The 13792-nt window shown below is 44.2% G+C and overlaps 1 protein-coding gene across 13 annotated transcripts in view; it reads right to left on the bottom strand.

Moving 5' to 3' along the window:
- Positions 1-13792, bottom strand: part of ARHGAP26 (Rho GTPase activating protein 26) — a 1052546-nt gene that overhangs the window by 372794 nt on the left and 665960 nt on the right. The gene's annotated exons all lie outside the window — the stretch shown is intronic.

The following is a 13792-nucleotide window of genomic DNA, read 5'->3' as shown; positions in this document are numbered from 1 at the left end:
GGCCACTAGGTGGCAATCGACTGTACCAGACAAGGCCAGCCTTAAATGCATTCCTGGGGAGGAACTCACAGGGTCACAGACCTGTCCCTGTTGATGAAGCTGCACCATCTGAGAAGGGAAATGTCCAATAGGCATTTACACAGCAATCGAGGGAGGGGTCCTGGCCACCATGTGTGAAGAATAGCTCTAAAATTTCCAGGGGGTCTGTGTTCATCTCAGACATTCAAGCCTGAGACACAGAAGGGAAGGGCTGGCGGGATGAAGTCAACGCCAGCAGGGCTCTCACATTCTTTCAAATCTGGCTGGAGCAGACTTAGAATACCTCTCATCTCACCAGACGGATGATTTGCCCACCAACCAAATCAACCATGGCACATTAGGTAACATGCATTCTGATTATACATCAGCATGCTTTTCCTAAGGTCTTTTCCCTTTTCCTAATGAGGCCATAGCCAGCACTGACTCTGAAGAATTTGTTTTTCCAACCAGAGCACTAAGGCTAATGAAATTTTTAGAGTTGATTTTTTAAAATGAAATCAAGTAGAACAAAGAAAAGTGTGTCTCCTTTTTCCAGATGAGGTTTCTAATTCCATTTACACGGAACCACCCTAGAGAATAATATGGGAGACTCAAACCTACTTTAATGTACATCAAAATAACTATGAATACATTAAGCATTAGTTTATTGAGTACTTACTATATAATACGTACTATACTAAGTACTTTAAATAATTTCATCCTGTTGAGTAGGTATCCCCATTTTGCAGATGGGGAAAGGTTAAATAACATGCCCGAGGTCACACAGCTAATAAGTGGTAGTGTTAAGATCCTGCCCCTCTGACACCCAAACTCTTAACTATTACACTATATTACCTAACTTACTGAAATATTTAAGCGTCTGCGATCAAGGTACTCAAATTTTTTTAAAAAACGGTTATGTATGCATTCCCTATCCTTAAGGGGCATACAAACTAGAACAGCATAATCTGTGTAGCATACGAAACTATAATTAAAGGAAGAACATGCTTAGGCAATCAAAAAGTAGGGGGGAAAAGGCTTCAAAAATGCAAAGTGGTATATTATTTCAGCTGGGGCCATTGGAGGGGACTTCCCAGAGAAAAAGAATAGGGAATGGTATTTAAACTAGGCCTTAAAAATGCAGTTAACATTTGGACATGTAGAAATGGGAGGAGATGCAGGGCAGAGTGGACAGAGGAGGAAAGATATTCTAGGCAGTGGGAACAGGGAGTAAAGAAAGAGATGCAAAAGTGGAGGACCTGCACAGAAGTAGCAGGAAGGTCAGATGGATGCACAGGAGTTACACCTGGGAAGAGAGGTCAGAATCAAACCATGGAAGGGCTTGAATGTCAAGCTAATGAATCTGGACTTCCTCCCTGAAAAACTAGTAAACAGTTTTTGTTTGTTTTGTTTGTTTTACAGAGAAAGGAGTGACACCATAAACTTAAATATTGGCTAAGGCTTTTATTAAGAAGCTGGTCCTGAACTTGGTTTGGGGACGCCTATTCCCTACTCTGACTCCATTGCTCTTTGTTGTGAGAAGATGCAGTCACAGTCAGGGAGCTTTCCCCTGCGGATAACCAGATTACCGACGACATGTCTCAACCTGGACACTTGTACACAGACCACTGGTCAGCCAGGAGATTAAGGAAATGGTGTGTGGGGCTCAAATAAACCCCTACGGACGACTCCAAGTTTAGGATCTATTATGAATGATCAGTAGTATCCTTGTTAAATGTAAGTAATTATATACAAATTATGTATGAAAGTATATTATTTGTATTTCCAAAGTGCTATGCTGGCTTTTTCTCATAAGAACACTGAGAGTTTAAGGAATAGCATTTGACTTTCTATAGATGAATAAATTGAGGACAACCTTAATGGCAGTGCATGTCACATAATAGGTGCTTAATAAACATTTGCTGAATCAAGGACCATTATGTTAAGTGATTTAGTCAGCATCAGATCTATGCAAAAACTCAACTCCTTAACAGCGCATCCCCAAACCTGAATCACTCAGCCCTGATACAAAGCACAACAGGGACATAGAGAATTGAGGTATTTTGAACTATATTCACATTATAAGACAGCAGAAGGTCAGCACAGGAAAAATTCCCTCAAGGAAAAACAGTGGTGATCTGCTTAGTTAAAACAAAGAAGACCATTAGAGAAGGACTAATCAAATGAGAGAGCGAAAAAGAGAGGGTATTTCCGGACTGCTCAAACAGAGTGAGTCAAGGGCAATTAAGAGGAATAATATGTGCATGGATTCAGCCAACAGGGGTTCAGAGGCTGGATCTGTGTCTTTGGACAAATCACTCAACCTTTCCAAGCATCTATGTAGCTATAAGGGTGATACCTACCTCACAGGATTGTCATGGGAATTAAAAATGAAAAGACAGTTATGGACGACTGGGGCACAAAGTAGCCCTTAAATGCTGGTTCCCATTCCTCGCTGCAAACATGAGTGGCAGTGTACTTTAAGGACAGAGAAAAGAGAATCAACCAAAGGAGACTCTTCATTAGCATAAGAATTAAGGAAGTTTTGCCTCATTGACTCACCCAACTAATCAAATAACCCCAATTTCGTTAACTTCTAAAAACACAGTTCAAGTCTTTAAGAGTTTTTGCCAATACTTAGAAAACACGAATGCATCTACAAATTTAAAATTTCTTTTCACCTCTGGCAGATGAAACGAAATGTAAAAACCCTGGACCAAATACACTTTATTTTTTAACGGAGCTAATTCAAATGGGTGTCTTCTTGAGAAGTTTATAACTCAAGTGGTGACTTAAATGCACTGGGGGTGAATGGTATAATCAAATTCACTGGGGATTTGACTGGGGAGGCAGGCTAGCCCTTGGTGAAACAAATAAAAGAATGAGAGTGCTAACATGCCATCCAAGAGAAACGGGGTTTACAGGCTTCTCAGACCAGAAGCTGCTGGGCTTCCTTCCTTAACAGTCAGTGCTTGTGCTTCAAGCCTGAGAGGCAAGTTTTAGGGGGCGGGCATGGGGGAGGCACATGAAGAAAAGACTGCAAAGGACAGGTCAGGGGAAGGTCTGCTGGGGGATGGGAAGCCGAAGAGGGCCAGATTGTGGGGAGGGGGGGAGGTGGTGGTCCTGGCTTCAGCCCCAAGACTTAGCTTGTGCTTCTGGAATGCCCTTCCCTCCAGGGTAATGCTTCTCAAAACTTGAGGGGGAAGCCACTGTGGCTCAATCAGTTGGGCTCCCGTCTACCATATGGGGGGCCCTGGGTTCACGTCCCAGGGCCTCCTTGTGAAGGCAGGCTCGCCTGCACGCTGTGGAGAGACAACTCAGCAAGGTGACGCAACAAAAAGGGACACGAGCAAAAAGAAACACAGAAGAACGCACAGCAAATGGACAGAGAGAGCAGACAGCAAGCAAGCCACAAGGCAGGGGAAATAAATGAATAAAATAAAAACAGACACAGAAGAATGCACAGTGAATGGACACAGAAAGCAGACAGCAAGCAAAAAAAAAAAGCACAAGGGGTGGGAGATAAAAACAACAACAACAACAACAAGGTGGACACCAATCACCTGTGGCTCTTGTCAAAATGCAGATTCGGATTCCTTAAGCCTGGGAGCCTGAGAGTCTACAAGCTCCCAGGTATGCCCATGCTGCTGGCCCAGGCACCATCGTCTATGAGGCAAGGATTTGGATTCCCACCCAAGACTGGAGAACGCAGATCACAGCTTCTTTTTCCTTCCAGCACAGTGGCAATATATACTGGAGAAATGAATGAATGAATTCCTCGAGAAGTCTTAAATTGTTGCAGAAAGAAACCTAAACTAAGAACCAAAAATGGGCTATATCCTTGCTCAGTCACATGTGAACCAAGGGAAAGCTATTTAACACACTAGGCCTTAGAGAACTCATTTGAAAACAGGGTCTGAACCAATTTATTTTTAAGGTGCTTTCTAGTACTAAGATTCTACCCAAAGTATCTTTTCTGTTGTTTTTTTTAATGTGAGAGAGTATATTGGATATTTCTATAGCGAAGCATACTTCTATGTCACTGAGACAGCAGTTTCCAAAAATCCATTGAGAGAATAAACCATAGCAACAAATACCTCCTTCCCCACCTCCAAATAAAATGTTTTCAAAATGCAGTGCTGGCTAAACTAGATTAAGAAAGTGAGGGAAGCAGATGTGGCTTAAGCGATAGGGCTTCTGCCTACCACATGGGAGGACCTGGGTTCAATCCCTGGGGCCTCCTGGTGAAAAAGGACAAGAGAAAGCATGCTTGCACAACGAGCCAGTGCCCGCGTGGTAAGCTGAGTGCCTGCACAGTAAGCCGAGTGCTCACATGATGAGCTGAGTGCCCATGCAATGAGCCGAGTGCCCACGTGATGAGCCAAGTGCCCACATAGTGGGCCAAGAGCCCATGCAGTAAGCCAGTGCCCGCACAAGTGAGTCACACAGCAAGATGATGATGCAAAAAAGAGAGAGACAAAGGGGAGAGAGTCAAGGTGAAGCACAGCAAAGACCAGGAACTGAGGTGGCAGAAAAACTCTCTCCACATCAGTGGTCCCCAAGATCAAATCCCAGTGAATCCTAGAGGAGAAAAAAATGAGAAGACAAAAAGAGAAACAGATACAGAAGATCACACAGTGAACGGACACAGACAGCAAAAACAGCAGGGTGTGGGGAGGGGGAGGGGAAGAGAGAAAAATAAATAAATCCTTTTTAAAAAAAAAGAAAGTGACATGTACCATCTGAAAATTTATAGTGATAAACTTAGAGGGAAAGCCAGACCTTCTTGGAAAAGGTTTATAAGTAAAAGGTTTTGCCAATAAAATGGGGGCAGGGAGCAGGCAAGAACGAGAAAAACTGAGGCGAGGAACTGAAGGACTGCTCTGCCTGCCATAGGTTCATGGGAACAGAGCCATGCACCTAGACACTCAACCCAGAAACTTGGTTACATTATTTAGAAACCTGACTTCCACCACTTCAGCCAGGTTCTTGTCAAGTAGCTGCCATTTTGCCCTTTTTCTGTGTCTTTCTTCATGCATATTGGGAAGGAAAAATGAATACTGCTACCTCAGAAAAATCTTCATGGAGAATTACCAAAATAAGTGTATAGCTTTTGAATGAAAAAGAGAAACATTGCGAAATAGTAAATTAGATAACGGATTCCCAGCCGTATTAATCTCTCCACAGACCATCCCGAGATGCAAATGCTTGTTTTGAAATGTTCTGTCTTTGGATAGGTGTTAGAATTGTGAATGAAAAACACAGCACCTATGCATTCCACAGCTTAGTGTTTACCCATCAGGCCTGCCTCCTCCTGGGTCTATGCAATAGCATTCGCACTGGACAATAGCAGGCAAGCAAGAACCTTGCCGTAAAAGCAGAAGGCAGAAGCCAAGGCTGGTCACCGACCTGTATAGCCCCTTTTCTAGAAAAGGGCAAAAAGAAAGAAAGAAAACAAGTCAAGCAAACTAAAAACCTAGCCAAAAGAACCAGGAATTAATTTGCAGTCTACAGTTGTTAGCTTAGAAAGTCATAGAAAAGACAGCCTAGAGATATCCACAAAAGCAGGTACATACACCTCCCATTGTTCCTTACAACAGCTAAAACCAAATTGAATGCACTCAAGGGAAGATAAGGCAAGGGGAGTAACTGGAGGCCTTTAACCAGCCAAATAAGCCTAGAGTCCTGGTTGAGTGCTGGGATGGGACAACAGACTCCCAGGATTCAAAATCCCAAATCAACCATCTACATACAACCTTTCCATACTCAGTTTCCACCTGTGTGAAATGGAGATCAAAGGAAACTGATCTCGAGGGTTCCCATGAGGGAGTAGATGCACAGAAATGCTTAGTACAGGGTCTGGCCTGCTGTATGCACCCAATAAATGATAGGTATTAATGCTATATAGTATTGCATAATAATATAATAAATAAAACGCCAAGCCAATTTACTTGTGTAAAGAAGAGGGGCCAGCCCAGCCACCCTGGCCTGCTCCCACCCATCTCGAAGTCCCAAGTGGCTGCACCACACCACCCTGCTGACCTCCTCTTGCTCTGTGCAGCATCATTAGGATCTAAATAGTCAACATAATCCCAGGGCACAGTTCAAACTCCCCTTGTTATTAATACCACAGGGAGCAAGGCAGTGGCTCCTCAGCACCAGAATAAACTCAATTAAAGAAAGGAAAATTTGCTTCTCTCCCCCTGGATTAAATTAACATTTCCCAGCAGAAGAAGAAAAAAGGTACCCAGCCATTCAGACTAGAGCCACACCTCATGACATTTCCCAAAATTGGTTTTACTTTCTTTTCTCCCCTTTTGAATCAGGCCCCTCCTTCTCCTCAGGGGAGGCCCTGCTGTGGAGAACAAACTGGAAGCTCCAGGTGGGCAAATATTTGCTCTGCTCGGAGATTCCCAAGGACAGCCCCAGGATCCCTTCCTGACTGCCCCCTTACCCAGTATTGTCTGCCCCCCAGCCCTGGCCCTCAATCTAAATAAAAAATCCTGCTTCACTAGCTCCCAGAATAACTCCCTTGGTCCAGACCACCACAGAATTTGAAGCCAAAGGTCAATGTTTCTCAAAATAAGGTTGAACACCACTTGCACTAGACTGAATCCAAAACTTTGGTCTTCCCAAGTGTTTCTTATGCACACTGAAGTTTGAAAACTGTTACCATCTAACCTTCAGAACATCAAGTCCCCAGAACCAGTAACGGAACTTCTCCAGATTACAAAGGTAGAGCTGAAGAGAGCAGAGTGAGCTGGAACTTCCAGTTCCCGACAGGAGGCTTACAAATGTGTCCCAGAGCAGGCAATGAGTGCTTGTAGCAGAGGAAACCTAGGTGACAGATACAGTGGGAGGAGTGAATGTCGCAATTCAATTCAAGGTAGAAATCACAAATTCTGAGTCCTGAATCTTTCCAAACAAGTTCGCAGCCATGCCTCTTATTCAGAAGGCTGCATAATTAAGCAGGAATGCTGCTCCGTTTAGAGGCTGATTTGTACAGACCATTTGCACAGTTCCTGGGGCAGATGAACAGCCCTGGTGCTGACTGCCCAGAAACCTACCAGGAAGCCAGGCTTCCCGCAGAGGGCGGCTGCCTTCAGCGCCTGGGCAGGGCAGCACTCTTGGACCACAGGCCTGGGCTGGGGCTGCCCATACAGGCTCCGCCCAGTGAACCTTCTCTGCAAATGGTAAGCCTGACACACAGATTCAAATGAATCAAGGGTACAGGCCCACAGGGTGAGTGAGAGACGGAAGTGTCTGAGGCACAGGCAGGACCAGTTCCATGGGCATACGACCACTTGGTTCAATGCTCTGCTGTCACTATCATGAAATTTTTCAAAATTTTATCTTTGAGCTTGTGTTCTGTGAGTAAGGTCTGGTGGGACAATGGAGCAGACATGTGAGTAGAGATAGGCAAGCAGGGGTGTCATGGGGGCCACGAGGTTCCCTGCTGCCCTGTGTACAAACAGCGTGTGTTAGGTCTACAAGTGATTAAGTGGGAGTGCTCTCAGCCCCAGGCTTCCATTCAACCAGAAGTCACTTCAGAGGCACAAAGAAGCAGTGGCCTTCAAAGAAACACAGGGGGGAAGTGGACTTGGCCCAATGGATAGGGTATCCGTTTACCACATGGGAGGTCTCCGGTTCAAACCCCGGGCCTCCTTGACCTGTGTGGAGCTGGCCCATGCGCAGTGCTGATGTGCGCAAGGATTGCCCTGCCATGCAGGGGTGTCCCCCGCATAGGGGAGCCCCACACACAAGGAGTGTACCCCGTAAGGAGAGCCACCCAGCACGAAAGAAAGTGCAGCCCGCCCAGGAGTGGCGCCGCACACATGGAGAGATGACACAACAAAAAGAAACACAGATTGCCGGTGCCGCTAATAAGGAGAGAAGGGGTCACAGAAGAACACACAGTGAATGGACACAGAGAGAAGACAACTGAGGGGCGGGGGGGAAGGGAAGAGAAATAAATTTTTAAAAAACAGATAAATAAAAAAACAAAGAAAAACAGGGGACTAAGAGGCCCTAAGACAGATCTTCTTACTCATATCACTTCCTTGTATTAGCTAAACACTTAGCTGAACATGATGTAGAAAGACAAGGAAAAATAGGGCAAACCATAGTTCCTTCTTCTTGCAGTCCTTCCTTACTTATCAGTACTGACAGTAGAGGGTACTGCTAGAATATGTGCATGTCAAGAAGTAAACTAGGGAATAGGTGTAGCTCAGTGGTTGAGAGCTTGCTTCCCATGTACAAGGTCCCAGGTTTAATCCCTGGTGCCACGTAAAAAATAAAAAGAAATTTAAAAAAAAAGTAAATTAATGCAGCGTTTTCAATGTTCTGGTAGAAATGAAATAAATACGTGTATGGGAACTACAAAATATGAACTGTGTAATTTCAGTGACTTGCATACAAGTTAAAGGCTATTATATTTTTACAATTAAAACTGGCATTACACAATATAAAGACAAACAACAAAATCCATACTAATAATTTATATTTTTAATTTTTCTTTATTTAGAACAACATTAAATAACAAACAAAAAATACCATGAGAGAGAGACCAAGAAAGAAAAGAAAAAGGTTGACATTTTAATACCTTTAACAGCACTTTTTTTTCTGATTTTTGAACAAAGGGCTGCACATTTCCATTTTGCACTGGGTCCCACAGAGTATGTAGCTGGCTCTGGGCACAGGAGCATACAGCATTGCTTTGCAAGCTCAGTTAACTCTCTCCTCCCCTCCAGGGGCACCTTGAGGATGACCTCCATCCCTGCTGCACCGCCTGACTCCAAGCCTCCCCACCACTGGCCTAGCCTCCTAACTGGCCTCTCCACTTCCTCTCCGCTCTGCCACTCAGCTGCCCAGGATGACCTTTATGAAGGGCAGATCTTATTTTGTAACCACCCCCATCTGCCCTCACCCCAATTTTAACTGTCTTCCCATTCCTCTCCAGATACCAATGAATCTAACCATCAACCAAACCTGTGTGGCCCACACACCCGCCAGCCTCACCCTCTCTCTTGAGCGCCAGTCCAGCTGGCAGACTTGAAGATGCTCAGATGTGCTGGGACCCCTCCAGCCACCAAGCCTGGCACATTGTGGTCCCTGTGCCTGGAGCCCCACCCCCACCCTCACCCCCACCCCACCTAGTTCATGCCCATTCGACCTTCGGATTCTGCATAAAAGGTTACTTCCTCAGGGAAGTAGCCTGCTCTCACCCACCCTTCACCCCACCCCCACCCCCAGCTGTAAACTCTCAGAGCTCCCCAAATTTTCCTTCCCTTCCCTTTACACTTTAGTAATTTCCTTCTATTTCCATCTAAGGGGTACTGCCCCAATTACATTAAGAAGTCCACACATGCAGCAGCTATGTCTGTTTTGTTCTTAAAAGGACACCCATCACCGTTCTGGCATGCTGTAAACCCTCAATACTATGTATATATATATGAATACATGAGTAAGAACATGATTCTCTTTAACAATTCGTTCAGAGTAACAAATCCTGTAATCACTCCCCCACCCCTCTTTTTTTTACAGAAAGGAAAAGTTGGATCACTGAAATAAAGACAAAACTGTCATCACTGATTCATTCCATCACACACACACAAACTAATCAGAACCCCACCTATCAGGTTTAGCCGTGAAGCCATAAAACAGACATACCCCACCTACTTTCTTCCTCATTCAACCGAGTGCCTATTAGGTTTTCAAGGTACCACTATTTCTATTTTAGAATCACTTAAGCTACAGGCAAAGGAGAAGACTTTGTATTTGTATATCTAGACAGCATATCTATGTCAAAATTTTAAATATATAATCAGATGGACAAAGGCATCTTGGCAAATTGTGTCAACTAACATTATGTAAATACAGAAGCCATTCTTTCTGATACATAAGGTATACCTTGAGAGGGGAATAAAACCTGCTAAAACATACCCTTTGAAGAAGTATTTCTCAGTTTGGTAAATTCACCTGAATCAGATCACCCCAGACTTAACGTATCAAAAATTCTGGGAATCGATCCTGGAAATCTGCCTTTTTAACAAATTCTCAAGATGACTCTTATACACAGTAAATTGAACTGTTATAGGAAGACACTGTTGAGCAATTTGTTTAAATACCAGCTACTGGAAGAAACTATTAACACTGAACCTGAGAAAGCAGAGAAACAAGCAAGAAAAGGAAAACGATGTCCTGTAGACCCGGAAAGTCCCTGGCAACGTGCCTCCAAGAAAGCAGCAGGAAACTGTTCCCAGAGAAGAGAAGGACCATGGAAAAACCCTAGGCCATTGTTCTCTGGAGTCATTAATTATTTTGGTCATTTTACTCTCGTGGACACTTCCTTCTATTTCAAGGTGCTCCTGGTGCAGTCAGTAGAATCCCTGACACTCGCCCTGACTGCACAGAGGGCAGGGTGACCGCGGCACAGGGCACTGAGTCAGGAGGGCCACCTCCTGTACCCAGGATTCAGACATCCCTCCTTCGTTACTTGGCCCAGAAATGGGGGCCCAGAGATGGTCAATTCAAGCCACTGCTGGTCAATAGCCCACCTCACTCCACTGAGCCTCACTGCCTCCTGTCACCCCAGAAACCTAGAGGAGAGGGAAGACTCGTAGGAAGCCTCCCAGCACTCTCCACCAACTTCCACAGTGCCTCCATCTTAGGAAGCCTTAGCATTACAGTCTTACTGTTACCAAAACCTAGAGGTTTTGCAAAAACAAAGGAATCCTAACCCTTCAGACGCTGTAGATCTCATTTAGAGCCTCATTTAGAGCCACCCATCCCATCAGTTCCCCACACCTGGGCCCACAGGCTTCATTCCCAAATCAGCACCCTCACACATCTTCCACGGCGTGAGAGGCCCTCTGGCTCTCAGCCAATGCTACTGGCCCCTGGCTCGCTCCAGGGGTCCCTTTAAGTCACAGCTTCACACTCACTGCCCCAGCCCTCCTCCCGCTGACTCAGGCTGGACCCCCACATTACACCCCAGGGCAAGTGGATTTCTCCATCCAAGCACTTTCTATTGCTCAGTATGGGCAGCTGCAGAGGGCAGAGGCCATGTAAGCCCTGAACACATCATAGCCCCACAGCTTGTTACATGGTGTCAGCTCAAAAAATACCATCAAGTGTATGTGCTTACACAGACATCCCTCCTTCTCCATGACTTGGCCCAGAAACAGGGCCAGGGTTAGTAATTCTGTTTTCTGTGTGACTTCTTGGTTATATTCCCGTTAAAAGTGCTTCCCACACTATTCCATCCAGACCACTCATTTATTTGATTGTTCATCCAAAAAATTATGAATTGAGCACCTATATACCCAACATACTAGACATGATGAAATAAAGGTAAGCAAAAAGCAGACATAGCCCCTAACTTCATGGCATTACAAATGGGGGGAGGGAGACTAAGCCCATCATTAACTTCACACTGAGCTGTAAAATAATAAAACAATATTTTTTGTAATCTTGTCTTCCTGCTACCCTGAGTTCTACTTTGGGGGCTGAGGGCCTATAACAGTGGTACATAATAGGCAGTCAATATGCTAGACGGGTGGGAGGGAGGGAAGGAAAGGAGGGAGGCAGGCAGTATGGAAGGATAGTGCCTGGTACATAATAGGCAGTCAATAATAGGATAGATGTATGGACAGATAGATGGACAAAAGGACAGATGGTGGGTGGATGGATGGATGGATACAACACCTGGTACATAACAGGCAGTTGATAATGGTGGACAGATAGACAGAGATAAGGACAGACAAATGGAAGGATGGATGGCACGTAGGAGTAAATGTACTCAAAATACCACTAAAAATTGTACGAGATACCAGAGGCCTCTCAGATGGCCCCTCTAGAATCTCTACCTCACTTCATCCTAGACCACCCAGCTACCTCCTTGCATCTGAAAGAAACAGTAATGATAAAGAAATCTGGTATTCTACCTCTTCTATAAATATTTAGTAGAAAAAGAAAAAGAAAATAACCCAGCTTCACCAACACAAATACACTCGATTCTTTTTCCCACCCCTCCTCTTTCATTCTGGAGTGGGGGTTTTAATAGTCCGCTTTGCCCTTCCTTTCCCACCATGGAGAGCATTTACTGCTCTAAAATGTTACTTCACTTTTGCCAAAAAGCACACCACACACCGCTACCTGGCTGTGTCATCTTTAATTATTATTTTTGTGATTCTCCCTTTATCTACTACTCCCTCAGAGACTTTTGTCTGAGGGAATCAGGGCTGACTCTGAAAGTTTCATTGTCATTTATGGCAGCGAGAGGAACGAGGAGGGAGAGGGGGAGGATGAATACCACATGCTGGAGGAGAATAAAAGGGATCTGGGATTCTTTCTAACATCATATCCAGTTAAAGCCCCCTTCTACGGCAGCCTGTAGTAAAGGAGTTTGCAATAAAAGGTCAAACCAAGTGAGACCAAAAAAAAAACAGGTCCCCAACATAAATGTTTCACCTTCCACCAAACAACTGGGTCTTGTCATGACAGAGGAGATCATCACATGCCTCATTTTTAAATCTGGCTTGTGTCATGTTGGATTCCTGCATTTCCAAGGCTTACCTGCCTCACATCAGTAATAAAGTTTAAGCAGTTCAGACCTAGAAGGTCTTTCTTCCCCTTTGATTTCTCTCTGCTGAAGGTAATAACTTTTAATCTCTGAGAACAACTCGGTTTTCTTTGCTCCCAACTCATACCCAATAGTACGGTTTATCTAGGCTAGAAATAGAGCCATTCATTCGTCCTTTAACTACTCACCAAGCACCTTCTATGTGGGGCAATGAGAATGAAGCATTGAACAAAACTGGCACGGTCCTTGCCTTCTCCAAACTTGCATTGGAAACAGATACTAAGCAAGTATACACACACATAAACATTTAAAATTTCAGTAGCAAGAATGTAAAAATGCAGGTGAAGGCTGGTGAGGTACTGTGTAAAGAGCAGTAAAACAGGCTACCACTACCTCCGTGAGGAGGGCAGCGAGCCACACCCACAGCTGAGGTGGAAGTGGCTTATCATTTACTGAGAAATAAAAGACCTTCCAGGGAGGCATTACAAATTCCCCAAGTACCGTGGTGATGGATCCACAGATGTATACAGTTGCCAAAACCTATCAAATCATACAATTTAAACATGTGCAATTTATTGTAAGTCAATTAAGCTTTTTAAAAAAAGAATTTCCCTAATATTTACTATCTACTCTCAGTAGCTCCAAGACAATGAAGGTTCCTGCAGTAACAGACAATAAGAAGGACCTAGCTACACCAAACACACCACCCCGTCATAATCCCATTCCTGGTCTTCTCACAACTTCATTCATTCATCCAACACGTACTGATTAAACACCTCCAACAGGACCAAATACTGCCTGTGTTTCCCATTTACTATGAACAAAAACATACATAATCCAGTTCTTCTAGACTTTGTAGCCTCATGCAACTCAAATAGAAAAGACAGGTGCTGCCTACAAACTGGAAAGGACTCTCTACATTCCTGGGACATGCAATTAAGGCTACTCTTAAGTATTTTCAACACAGTGCTAGCCAACAATTTATTGAACTCTTACAACATGTCTGGCCTCTCAGTAAATACTTTAAAGATATTAGGTCATTTAATTCTCCCAAAAACCCTCCGAGGTAGATGCCATTATATAAATCCATTTTACAAATGGGAAGATTACCAGTAAGTGATGGAACCAAGATATAAACCTAGGAGCCTGGCTCTAGAACCCACAATTTTAAAATTTAGGCTACTCCAGCAT

The sequence above is a fragment of the Dasypus novemcinctus genome, chromosome 2 (genome assembly GCF_030445035.2).
Source record: "Dasypus novemcinctus isolate mDasNov1 chromosome 2, mDasNov1.1.hap2, whole genome shotgun sequence".
Lineage (NCBI taxonomy): Eukaryota > Metazoa > Chordata > Mammalia > Cingulata > Dasypodidae > Dasypus > Dasypus novemcinctus.
The sequence above is the reverse complement of the archived record's forward strand: the minus strand, read 5'-3'. Positions and strand labels throughout refer to the sequence as shown.